The sequence below is a fragment of the Pelmatolapia mariae genome, linkage group LG7 (genome assembly GCF_036321145.2).
Source record: "Pelmatolapia mariae isolate MD_Pm_ZW linkage group LG7, Pm_UMD_F_2, whole genome shotgun sequence".
NCBI classification, from domain to species: Eukaryota; Metazoa; Chordata; class Actinopteri; order Cichliformes; family Cichlidae; genus Pelmatolapia; species Pelmatolapia mariae.
The window spans coordinates 64,140,940-64,153,024 of NC_086233.1; positions in this window are offsets into that span (position 1 = coordinate 64,140,940).

Sequence of the window (12,085 nt, forward strand, 5' to 3'; positions counted from 1 at the left end):
GTGTGTTGACAGCTAATCAGATTGGTGTGAGAGTGAAGAGTCAAGGCCAACACCCCTTTTAGGACACCAGAACTGCTATCAGGTTATTTCGGTCTATTAATGTAACAAAAAGAGGGGTCGTACCCTTGGAACTGTGGGAAATTGAGTTTTTATGCACAGGGGGGTGTTAGTCAGAATCAGACATCATCTTTCTCTAATACTGCCATCGTTTCCCCATCTGCTTTATTTTTCACTTCTGCAAATTATCAGTGGTTTTGAAAATATTCAAGCACATTGTCAACATTTGAAACTGGTTCTTTTTAATAAAGGTAATAAAGGTAAGGTTGAAACCACTGAATCATTACAACACTGTATAAACAAATACTACAGTGGGCTCTGTCAGAAAACAAGAAATGAATCCAGATAACTGTTCAAGTGAATATTACACAACCCCTACAAAAATATCTGATCATGTCCTACGTACTTTATTGTATAATATAATAACTGTGTTAAACATCTCAGTACACTGCCATCAGCTTTAGAGCAGTGATGTGGGCAAAGTACCACCTGCGTAGTCAGAGCAGATGCAAACAAGCTGCAACAACTTGAAATGCAACATGAACCAACAGAGTGTTTAGTGAAAAACCAATCCGCACATTTACTTCAGGAGTGTGATACTGGCAAACACCTCTCCATAACACGCATAGTTTTACAAAGTATTTTTCAAAGGGCAAGAACTTTAACTCTAAAATCCCATGTTAGAGCTTTAAAAACGGCTTTAGTCTCTCCGGATGTTTTTCTAATGTCTTTATGATCGGCGATGTTTTAATTTTCATAACTCATTCATGTGATTACTGAGAAGGCTCGACGTTCGGCGTATGTCATAGATAGCTCTCTGAAAGGCCTTACCCTGCCAATTCAAGCCACTGTACTGGAAAGTGTGTTTGTTGTGTTGTTGTTTGCATTTTAATGCATTTATCTGACAAACAATATGGCCTGCTCTGAGGTACAGGTTTGTGTTTCAGTGAGTGAAATTGTTGCATTTGATTTGTATTTCTGTGCATCGTGGTCAGCCTGAATCGGATACACCACGATAACCGAGCTTGCTGTAGTGTTAGTTTATAACTTTGCACTCCAACCACTCAAATATGATCAATTCTTACTTTTGGAGTCCAACACAGGCTCATCTAAAGGACGACGCTGATAAGGTCTGATAGCCAGACAAGCTTTCTACCAGCTTTAAGGCCAATTTCAGTTATATTAACATTAAAGATGAAATATTCCAGCTTTAGTTTTACTATATCATGCGGCCTGTCTTTCTTCTCTTTCTACTGATATATGTACATGTATTTATTTTTCATGGAACAAACATGTTTTGGGAGGACCTGAATAATTAGTGAATCATGACTCAGGCTGGTGAAGGTTTTAACAGAAATATGTGATTTAAAAAAAATACTGTTTATGTTTACTGAAAATGACAGAAAACTGCTGACATTTTCTTTGTACTGTCAGTCTGGAAATAAAAAAAAAAAGCTAAAACAAGAGATAAATCTTTGTTTTTGAATATAACAATGGAGAACCCATTTTGAATGGCTGTTAAAATCACCCATTATAACTGTGAGACCGTGAGAGACTGATTCATCCCCTCTAGACATTGCTTATTTTTCCTCTGTCTGCACTGATGTAATACACAATGCGATGTTGAGCCATGTTTTACTTGTGCACACAGGAGCATGTCAACGTGAGTCATGTCCCAGGCACAAAATGAAACATTTTCCCAAATCCTCTCAACTAATAACAGCTCCATGATGGTAAATCTGTTCCTATAGGAACAGGGACTGACAGACTGGTCTGAGGGTGAAGGTTAGACTCACGGAGATTGTGCAGCTTTCACGGAAGATGGAATAAAACAGAAATGGCCCAACTGTCAAACAATTATTTCTAGGCCAGACAGAGTGTCAAGTTTGTATCCCAAGATATCTGATATGCCAGTAGAGTAGATACACTGAGGGAGTAAGGGTTATAATTACCAGTGACTCTGATCATTTAACCCCTATTACATCTAAAAACATTTTTTCATTTGCTATCTGTGCATAAAACATATTCACTCAACACACAGTTTTAGATAACTATGCCTGTTCCTGAGAGGGTGTATTTTGTTTTCGATAGGAGATGGATATCATGCAATATTGATGGCAGAGAGTTTGCTGCCTGTTTCTGCTGAGTGCTCTCTCCACAGTTTAAAAAAATAAAAAGACCCCAGCGACAGGATGCCAAATAAAAGCATGTCAGTCAAGACCATTATAGTCAAAAGGAGATGGTTATTTCCATCTGACGTAATTAATGTTGTGGCATTATGGCTCTGTGCTGGGACCTCATCGTCCTTCCATGAGGATAATGTGGGGAAAGCAGACCTCCCAGCACTTTCATGTAATATCAGAGATACGAAGAGCAGCAGCGACACACACCAGAATAAAATGAGCTTCAGCATCGTTAAGTCTTAAGTCTGAGAGAAGTCACCCAGATGTCTGTGGGTTGCAAAGTAGCTTGCATGCACAGCAAATGTAGATGCACTAAAACAGGTTAAATAGCACATTATAGATAGACAGCAGCCGTTTAGATGCATCAGTTAAAGAGGTCGGATATAAATACACCCAGTATGACTAAACTCAGAATGCCAACAATAAACCTGACCTGCTGTTTCATGTGGATAAAGGATTATTACGCCCATTTGTTTCTACCAGCAACACCAGCGTTACCCTTTAACAATGCAGTCATTATCTCCTCATGCTCGTCACGGTACAGTTGATGAATCCTCTGAGGTTCTGGTCGTGAACTCTTCTCTTAATCGCTGACGATGAAGCATACACACCTACGTGCTGGCGAGCGCCCTTTAGTTGCTGTGCAGTCATAAAGAGGTTATTTGCTTATTTGCACTTGTTTACCTTTGATATCTCGTCTCCTACTTGGCTTCCTCACCTTTTCACTCCTCATACTATCAGACAACTTTACAAATGGAAAGTCTCCAACTTCAGTCAACTCTAAGATATCTGTGAGCTCTTCTGGGAATCAACCAAACTATTATATTTACCTAAAATAACAATAAAGACTCTCTGTATAAAATACACATGGATGTGGCCAAACTCTTAGTTTTGAACCTTTGAGCACTGTATCTTGAAAAACCTGTAAATCCCCCTGATGTAAACTGACCTTTAATGTATTATCGATTACTTTGGTTGAAACTAGTCTGAAGAAATACAACACCAAGTTCCAAAATCCAAAACTGTCACTTTGTGTAACACAACAAACTCTAAAAATATTTCAGTTATAGCTTTTGTTGTAACTGTACATAAGCCGATTGTACAGGTAAGCATTTATTTTTTTTGTAAATTCGATCTTTACACAGAGCATAATGGGGCATTTTAAATAGGACATGACATCCTTGCTGTGCACTCGGCTGTCAGGGGCCAGCAACCATCAGATACGCCAATATCTTGTCAACAAAATGTAATAAAGTCTAGAAAATGAGATTATAGTCTGTGCTTTACATATCGGATTTGATTATTTTATCAGAAGTGCTATATCTGGTGACACATCATAATTCACTTAATGGCAGATCTGCTTCAGAAATATGACTATAAATAGCAAGAGCATATGCTAATTAATCTCATGCCAGTTCGACTGTATATTAAAGGACTTATTCGATTTGTGGCAGCCCGCTGCATCAGGACACGCCGCTGATACAGGGACGTCGTACAAAGAGGTCAGGATCAGGTGTGAGCCAGAGACAACTGCTACACTTATTCAATTTAATTCAATTTTACTTATACAGCGCCAAATCACAACAACAGTCACCTCAAGGCGCTTTATATTGTACAGTAGATCGTACAATAATAGATACAGAGAAAAATCCAACAGTCATATGACCCCCTATGAGCAAGCACTTTGGCGACAGTGGGAAGGAAAAACTCCCTTTTAACAGGAAGAAACCTCCGGCAGAACCAGGCTCAGGGAGGGGCGGGGCCATCTGCTGTGATTGGTTGGGGTAAGAGAAGGAAGACAGGATAAAGACATGCTGTGGAAGAGAGACAGAGATTAATAACAGATATGATTCGATGCAGAGAGGTCTATTAACACATACTGAGTGAGAAAGGTGACTGGAAAGCAAAAACTCAATGCATCATGGGAATCCCCGGCAGCCTACGTCTATTGCAGCATAACTAAGGGAGGATTCAGGGTCACCTGGTCCAGCCCTAACTATATGCTTTAGCAAAAAGGAAAGTTTGAAGCCTAATCTTAAAAGTAGAGATAGTGTCTGTCTCCTGAATCCAAACTGGAAGCTGGTTCCACAGAAGAGGGGCCTGAAAACTGAAGGCTCTGCCTCCCATTCTACTTTTAAATACTCTAGGAACAACAAGTAAGCCTGCAGTGTGAGAGCGAAGTGCTCTAATAGGGTGATATGGTACTACAAGGTCATTAAGATAAGATGGGGCCTGATTATTTAAGACCTTGTATGTGAGGAGCAGGATTTTGAATTCTGGATTTAACAGGAAGCCAATGAAGGGAAGCCAATACAGGAGAAATCTGCTCTCTCTTTCTAGTCCCTGTCAGGACTCTTGCTGCAGCATTTTGGATTAACTGAAGGCTTTTCAGGGAGTTTTTAGGACTTCCTGATAATAATGAATTACAGTAGTCCAGCCTGGAAGTAATAAATGCATGAACTAGTTTTTCAGCGTCACTCTGAGACAGGATATTTCTAACTTTAGAGATGCTGCACAAATGGAAGAAAGCAGTCTTACATATTTGTTTAATATGTGCATTGAAGGACATGTCCTGGTCAAAAATGACTCCAAGGTTCCTCACAGTGTTACTGGAGGCCAAGGTAATGCCATCCAGAGTAAGAATCTGGTTAGATACCATATTTCTAAGATTTTCAGGGCCGAGTACAATAACCTCAGTTTGATCTGAATTAAGAAGCAGAAAGTTAGCGGCCATCCAGGTCTTTATGTCTTTAAGACATTCCTGCAGTTTAACTAATTGGTGTGTGTTACCTGGCTTCATGGACAGATAGAGCTGGGTGTCATCTGCATAGCAGTGTAAATGTATGCTATGTCTTCTAATGATGCTGCCTAAGGGAAGCATGTATAATGTAAACAGAATTGGTTCTAGCACTGAACCCTGTGGAACTCCATAATTGACCTCAGTGTGTGAAGAGGACTCTCCATTTACATGCACAAATTGGAGTTTATTAGATAGATATGATACAAACCACTGCAGTGCAGTACCTGTAATACCTACAGCATGTTCTAATCGCTCTAATAGGATATTATGGTCGACAGTATGGAACGCTGCACTGAGGTCTAGCAGGACAAGCACAGAGATGAGTCCACTGTCAGAGGCCATAAGAAGATCATTTGTAACCTTCACTAAAGCTGTTTCTGTGCTGTGATGAGCTCTGAAACCTGACTGAAACTCTTCAAATAAGCCATTCCTCTGCAGGTGATCTGTTAGCTGTTTGACAACTACTCTTTCAAGGATTTTTGATATGAAAGGAAGGTTGGAGATTGGCCTGTAATTAGCTAAGACTGCTGGGTCTAGAGATGCTTTTTAAGTAAGGGTTTAACTACAGCCAGCTTGAAGGCCTGTGGTACATAGCTGATTATTAGAGATAGGTTGATCATATTTAAGATTGAAGCATTAATTAATGGCAGGACTTCTTTGAGCAGTTTTGTAGGAATGGGGTCTAAATGACACGTTGATGGTTTGGAGGAAGTAATTATTGAAGTTAACTCAGAAAGATCGATTGGAGAAAAAGAGTCTAAATGAATATCAATGGTACTAAAAGTAGCTGTAGATAATATTACATCTGTGGGATGATTATTGGTAATTTTTTCTCTAATGATTAAAATTTTATTTGTGAAGAAGTTCATGAAGTCATTACTAGTTAACGTTAAAGGGATGGTTGGCTCAACAGAGCTCTGACTGTTTGTCAGCCTGGCTACAGTGCTGAAGAGAAACCTGGGGTTGTTCTTATTTTCTTCAATCAGTGATGAATAGTAAGATGTTCTGGCTTTGCGGAGGGCTTTCTTATAAAGCAACAAACTATTTCTCCAGGCTAAATGATGATCCTCTAAATTTGTGACACGCCATTTCCTCTCCAGCTTACGAGTTATCTGCTTTAGGCTACGTGTTTGAGAATTATACCACGGAGTCAGGTACTTCTGATTTGAGGCCTTAGTTTTCACTGGAGCTACAGTATCCAGAGTCGTACGTAGTGAGGAGGTAAAATTATTAACAAGATAATCGAGATAAGATAATAATTGGAGTAGCGTTCAGATAGCTGCTCTGCTCTATGTTGGTACAGGGCATTGAAGATGATAACAGTGGGTGGATTATATTCTTAAACTTAGTTACAGCACTTTCAGAAAGACATCTACTGTGATAAAGTCTACTCTCCACTGCTGTGTAATCAATTATTATAAATGTAAATGTTATCAGGAAATGATCAGACAGCAGAGGGTTTTCAGGAAACACTGATAAATGTTCAGTTTCTATGCCATATGTTAACACAAGATCTAGAGTGTGATTAAAGTGGTGGGTGGGTTCTTTTACATTTTGACAGAAGCCAATTGAGTCTAATAACTCAATTGTAATATTCATTTTGCACACGCTCTGAAATAAAAACAACTGTTCTAATGCATTCTTACACAAACAGCCTAACAAAGAAATTGTAACAATACTGACATTCTAAATATATATATAGTGAGCCATGCATGAATGTTTTAGAGGTACTCATGTTCCCCTCTGTGGCTTCTTTAGATCTAAATCTAATCAGGCTGTTGGGCTTTGAAAGCCTCAACACCTCCTACCCAAAATATACTCTAGCTACAGATAGTGGACAAGTTTGTTTAAGTTTACGGCATGAATGACTGAACTATTGCATAGTCTAGTGAAAATGTAAACATTTAAGAACATAAGATACGACCTCACAGATGAGCCTCTACTGTGATTAAACACTGCGTGCCAAGACTGAGAGTCAGTTTGATGCTTGGAAACAGGATAGTGGGCATGAGTTTGTCGAGTAATTGGGACGACACACTACCTTGCCGACTGCCTCCACGTCTGCTCTACCAGTGGCTCCTTGAAAAGCTCCATGTGTACTGTCCCAGTGGTGAACTGCATCCATTGCCTCTTTGCTTTTCTCTTTGAGTTTAGTCACCCACATTTCTCTGAGATGCATGACATGTACAAGCAGGCGGAAAGTAAAGCTCGAGCTCCCCAATGAAACAAAAAGAGGGCAGAAATAAAGCAGAGGGCATTAGCGTTTTCTCCTCCCTCTCTCTGCTTCTGGTTCTTTTGGATAATGTAGTTTATCTCAGGCAAAGGTATGACGCAGTGACAAGGTATGCTCACATGAACACTTCGACGGATGTCACACACACACACACACACACACACACACACACACACACACACACACACACACACACACACACACACACACACACACGCTCATTGCTCATACAAACGTGGGTCTCAGGAGGGAAGCCCCCGATCACCCGACAGTACATTGCACTGATGCCTGGTTAACCCTGATCCGTCTCTGCTTACCTGGCTCTGTGTGCCTGAGTATGTGTGTGTGTGTGTGTGTGTGTGTGTGTGCACATTTTATTCTAGAAGGCTGCCTCTATCTCCGTGCAAGCTTGTGTGTGTGTGTGTACTGTTTTGCAGGAATCTGCAGGACCTGACTTTTCTCTTCCACGATGTTCTTTTTAGCTGCTGAAAAATCACATTTATGTCTTTGCAGATGTCAACAGCTGTGAAGTAGTATGCATGGATTCTTTTTAAGTGAACACTATATTTTCTCTGTAGTTTGGTTTTAAACTTAAACATATAAAATTAAAGCCTAACACAGTGAAAAACCATGGTAAAGGTTTTCACACTCCTTGGGAAAGACGCATATTTGTATAAAATGACAGGACTGTGATTTACCATCCTTACCATATGCAACAATGGCACCAACCAAACTTAGCACACAACATGTTTTGTTAGATTCTGTCAGAAGGAAAAGAAAACCCTCCTCTGTGATTGGTACAAATATGCTGCACAAGGTGCAAATATTTCTTTTCTTATCATTTCATTCATCAGATTTATATTTCTAACATCAGTTATTCTTTTTGGACCAACCATCGCAGTATTTTTACAAATTAGCTGCAAAATGAAAACTGAAGTGGGTAACACTGCTCCTCTGTTTTACTTTGCAATGTTCTTCTGGCTCCTTGCATGCTTGTGGATGTTATGTGGGTATGTACCAGCCTCCAGTGGTGGGGACATAACTCAAAAAAAGTAATATGTTACACATTACTTTTCATAAAAGTAATGCAGTATGGAGAAAGTATTTTGTTACACTGCTACTTACGTTACTTTCTTGTTGCTCTGTAAAATGACCTGAGACACACTGTCACATATTTACAAAGTAACAACAGTCCAGCACACCAGCACAAACCCCTGTTCTAATGAGGACGCACTTACAGTCCTTCTTTTAGTTTTTCCATAAAACACAAAGCCAACAACACAAAGCAAAGATCAAAACCAACCTAAAGAGACTTCAAAGCGATCACCACAGTGATTCTACTTTAGGAACATTCAACGCTGCAGCCTGATTGCTCATCACTGCCTTTGTTACGCGTTGAAGATCAGGGTCTGGCTGCTGGGCTTTGGTCAGCATGCACTCAGCTTTAACATCACTTTGGGTTCTTGGCTAGCTTTGCATTAGCACACTCTCTGTACTGAAGCTTGCAAAGAGCTGATGTTGTGTGGCAGCATGCAGCTGTTTCTGTCCTGGATGCAGTGTACACGTTACAATCACACTCTTGTCCTTTTGTGTAATAACAAGAAGTAAGTGCTGTGGGCCACTCTACCATTTCTGTCCTCTTGCACATGAACTGTAATGCAGTACTGGAGTTGTCACTACAGTACTGCATGTTACACCCAACACTGCCACCCACCTAAACATGATTGTGCAGCATGAAGTGATCATAGCAAAACCTGAAAGGAAGCAAACAACAGGCTTCAAACAGGACGCAGGAATATTCCGGCTATCCAAGAGAAAAGCAAGAGAAAAAAGAGCCGTGGTAATACTTTGGCAGTTTATAGAGGACATTTGTATGTGTGCAGAGTACAAAAGACTTATGGTGCTCTTTTTCTTGTAGATGAGTAGGAGGGGACAATGTGACGAGCCAGACTTCTTTAGTACTCTTTAAGTGGAAGCTCACAGTGGGAGGTGTGAAATGCTGTAATTCTATTTGTTTGTATGATTACAGATTTTGGAACTTGAAAATGATTTGCTCCAAATTATTTATAAACTGCCAACACATTCTTATTGTTTGATAGAAATAATCTTGTTCTTGTGATGAGCCACTTTATGTGTGCTTGGTGTAAACTCAGACCCTTTTCTTGAGCCTACCTCTTCTGTCCAATCTAATAATAATAATTTTTAAATTATGACTAAACTAGTATTTGCTGGTAGTGGTAGTTAGCTCCTGATCTGTAGTTTTGGAAGCAACGTTCATTTAAACTGAAACAGCTGTCTGTGTGATTTCATTAAGAGGCCTCCTCGTGCCCTTGAACCAGCTCCATGGTGCTCCTGTGTAGTGACACTCAGGGACAGCAAATAAAGCAAATATCTAAAACATTTTGTTTCCTATAGATGTGTGCATTTGATTTTTCCGTTAAGGAAATTAACGTAAACACACCTCCACCTCTGTCTATATGGATATAGCTGAAAACAATAGTGTAGCCTACACTGTAGTAGAGGAAGAATAAATCTAATTTCATATCATGTATCCATGTGCAATAAGTATTAAGACTAAAATATGCCTGCAAATAGAAAATGTGATACTTGTTCCTCTCGGCATTCACACCTAATTAACTTCCAAACAGCACATTTTAGTCCAGTGACGACAATCGGACTCTTTCCAGACAATATGCTGACTGACTAAAGCCATATTTTTCCTCACTTTACGCTGGCTTTAGCTACTGCCTTTGTTCACTAATGCTGTCTTTACACTAATGATTACATGAAGAAGTCTTTTCCACACATGAACTTTAATTAATTATAGTCTCTATTCTCTGTTTTACCCCCAAAAGATGAACTTTGGTGATCTCACTTCCAAAATGTCACGGCAGTACTGCGCATCCTCAGAGTCTGTAGCTGCACAGCATCATCGGCCAGCAGGCAGACAGACAGACGTGCGACGATGACAGACAGACAGGTAATTAGACTGGTAGGTGGACGGACAGACAGTCGGGACAGGAGACAGGCCTCGTGTCCGGAGGCAGTGAATATGACACCCATGATCGCTCTTTAATCTCTGCTGTGGAAAAACAAACACACGCAGACACACACGTGCACACAAAGCGGGTGTGTGGTGACAGCTTGCTCCTGTCTGTCAGTCCAGTTAAACTGCAGTCAGGCCAGTGTCACACTGACAAACAATGAGCTCTGCTTCTCCAGTGTGAGCGCGACAACCTCCGACAACTAACACACACACGCCCAGACACTCCACGCTGACTGTCTTGGCAAAAGAGCTATGTGGTCATGGGTAAGAAGAAGGAGAATGGGGATTTGAGTGTGTGGCAGCATCTATATTTGAGTGTATGACAGAAAGAGAGAGAGAGAGAGAGTGACAGAGAGTAGATGTGGCTTGTCCCCGGCGCCCTGCATCAGAGAGAAGTCCTTTTGGCCTGTCATTCACCGTCAGCTTGTATTAGAAGCTAAAGGAAACCCCTGGGAGAGAGAAACAACAACGGGGAGATGGGGATGAGAACTGCAGGAATGACAGAGGGGAGGAGAAAAAAACACACAAAGAGAAAGACAAAGGCAGAGGATAAGAGATGAGAGAGGTTAGAAGAAAGAGGAAAAGGACGGGAAACAATCAAAAGTGGTGCTGAAGTGGGGGAATGGAAAGAAGAGAAACCCGACAGTGAGAGGAAGGAGGATGATACAAAACGAGGAAGAAAGTAGATGGAAGAGAAAAAGAAGAGAAATATTAGAGTTTTAAAAACAGGTCACGAAAAAAGGCTTAAAAACGTTGCCAAAGTTACACTGTATTTACACGGCGTTTTACTCAGCATGAATTACAGCTTCTGTTTTTCATTTCATCAAGTTTGTTGATACAAAACAGCTACAAAAGGCCAAACTGCAACAATTACAATGCTGCTCAATCACACATAACATCTACCACAAATGGGAAACACTCTAAAAAAAGATTTGTAGGTCACTGACTTTGAAAATACCTCATATCTCAGTCATGCTACATATCTGTAGTGATATGGATTGGTTAATGTGTTAGGTACAAAAAGGGATGCCACATTGTTAGATGGAAATGAAAATGATCACCCTACAGAGGGCTGAACTAAAACACAAAAACTCAAAGTGAAAAAATTGACGTGGCATGAGGTGTTCATTTTGGGGACTATTAATTTTCGTCATAGTGCTTTTACAGACAAAAACAAAGACAATAAATTTAAAAAAAAAAAAGCTAATGCGAGAGGACAAAAACTATAATGAAATGTATTGACGAATGAAAATAAGATGAAAATGTTCTGGATAGACAAGATCCAATCAGAACTAATCAAGTTGTGTATAAAGGCGGGATGAGTTTGGAAATGATCCAGTCAGAAGTAATCTCTTTGTGCAGTGAGGTTAGATCACACCTAACTTCCTGTTTCTCATGAAAACGCAACAAAATGTCAACGCTTGGTAGGAAAAGAAGGGCAGACATGTGGACACGCTTCCTGTTTAAAGTCTACGAAAATAAAACATTTTGTCAACCGTGTGGAGCAACTCTCCGGTAAAACCACAACAAACTTTTGTATTTTAGTCAACTAAAATGAGACAAAATATAAAAGAATCTAGATGTCTGAATTATGACTAAAACTAAATGACGTTTTAACACTGGCAGCAGGCAGTGTTCAGTTTTGTTAAACACTGGCTGCGACTCAGAATGGTACTCAGTAGTTTCTACGGCCCCCACATGCCAGACAATGTCGGCGGATGCCCCTAATTAGATGATGGATAGCGTCCTGAGGGGTCTATACTTCC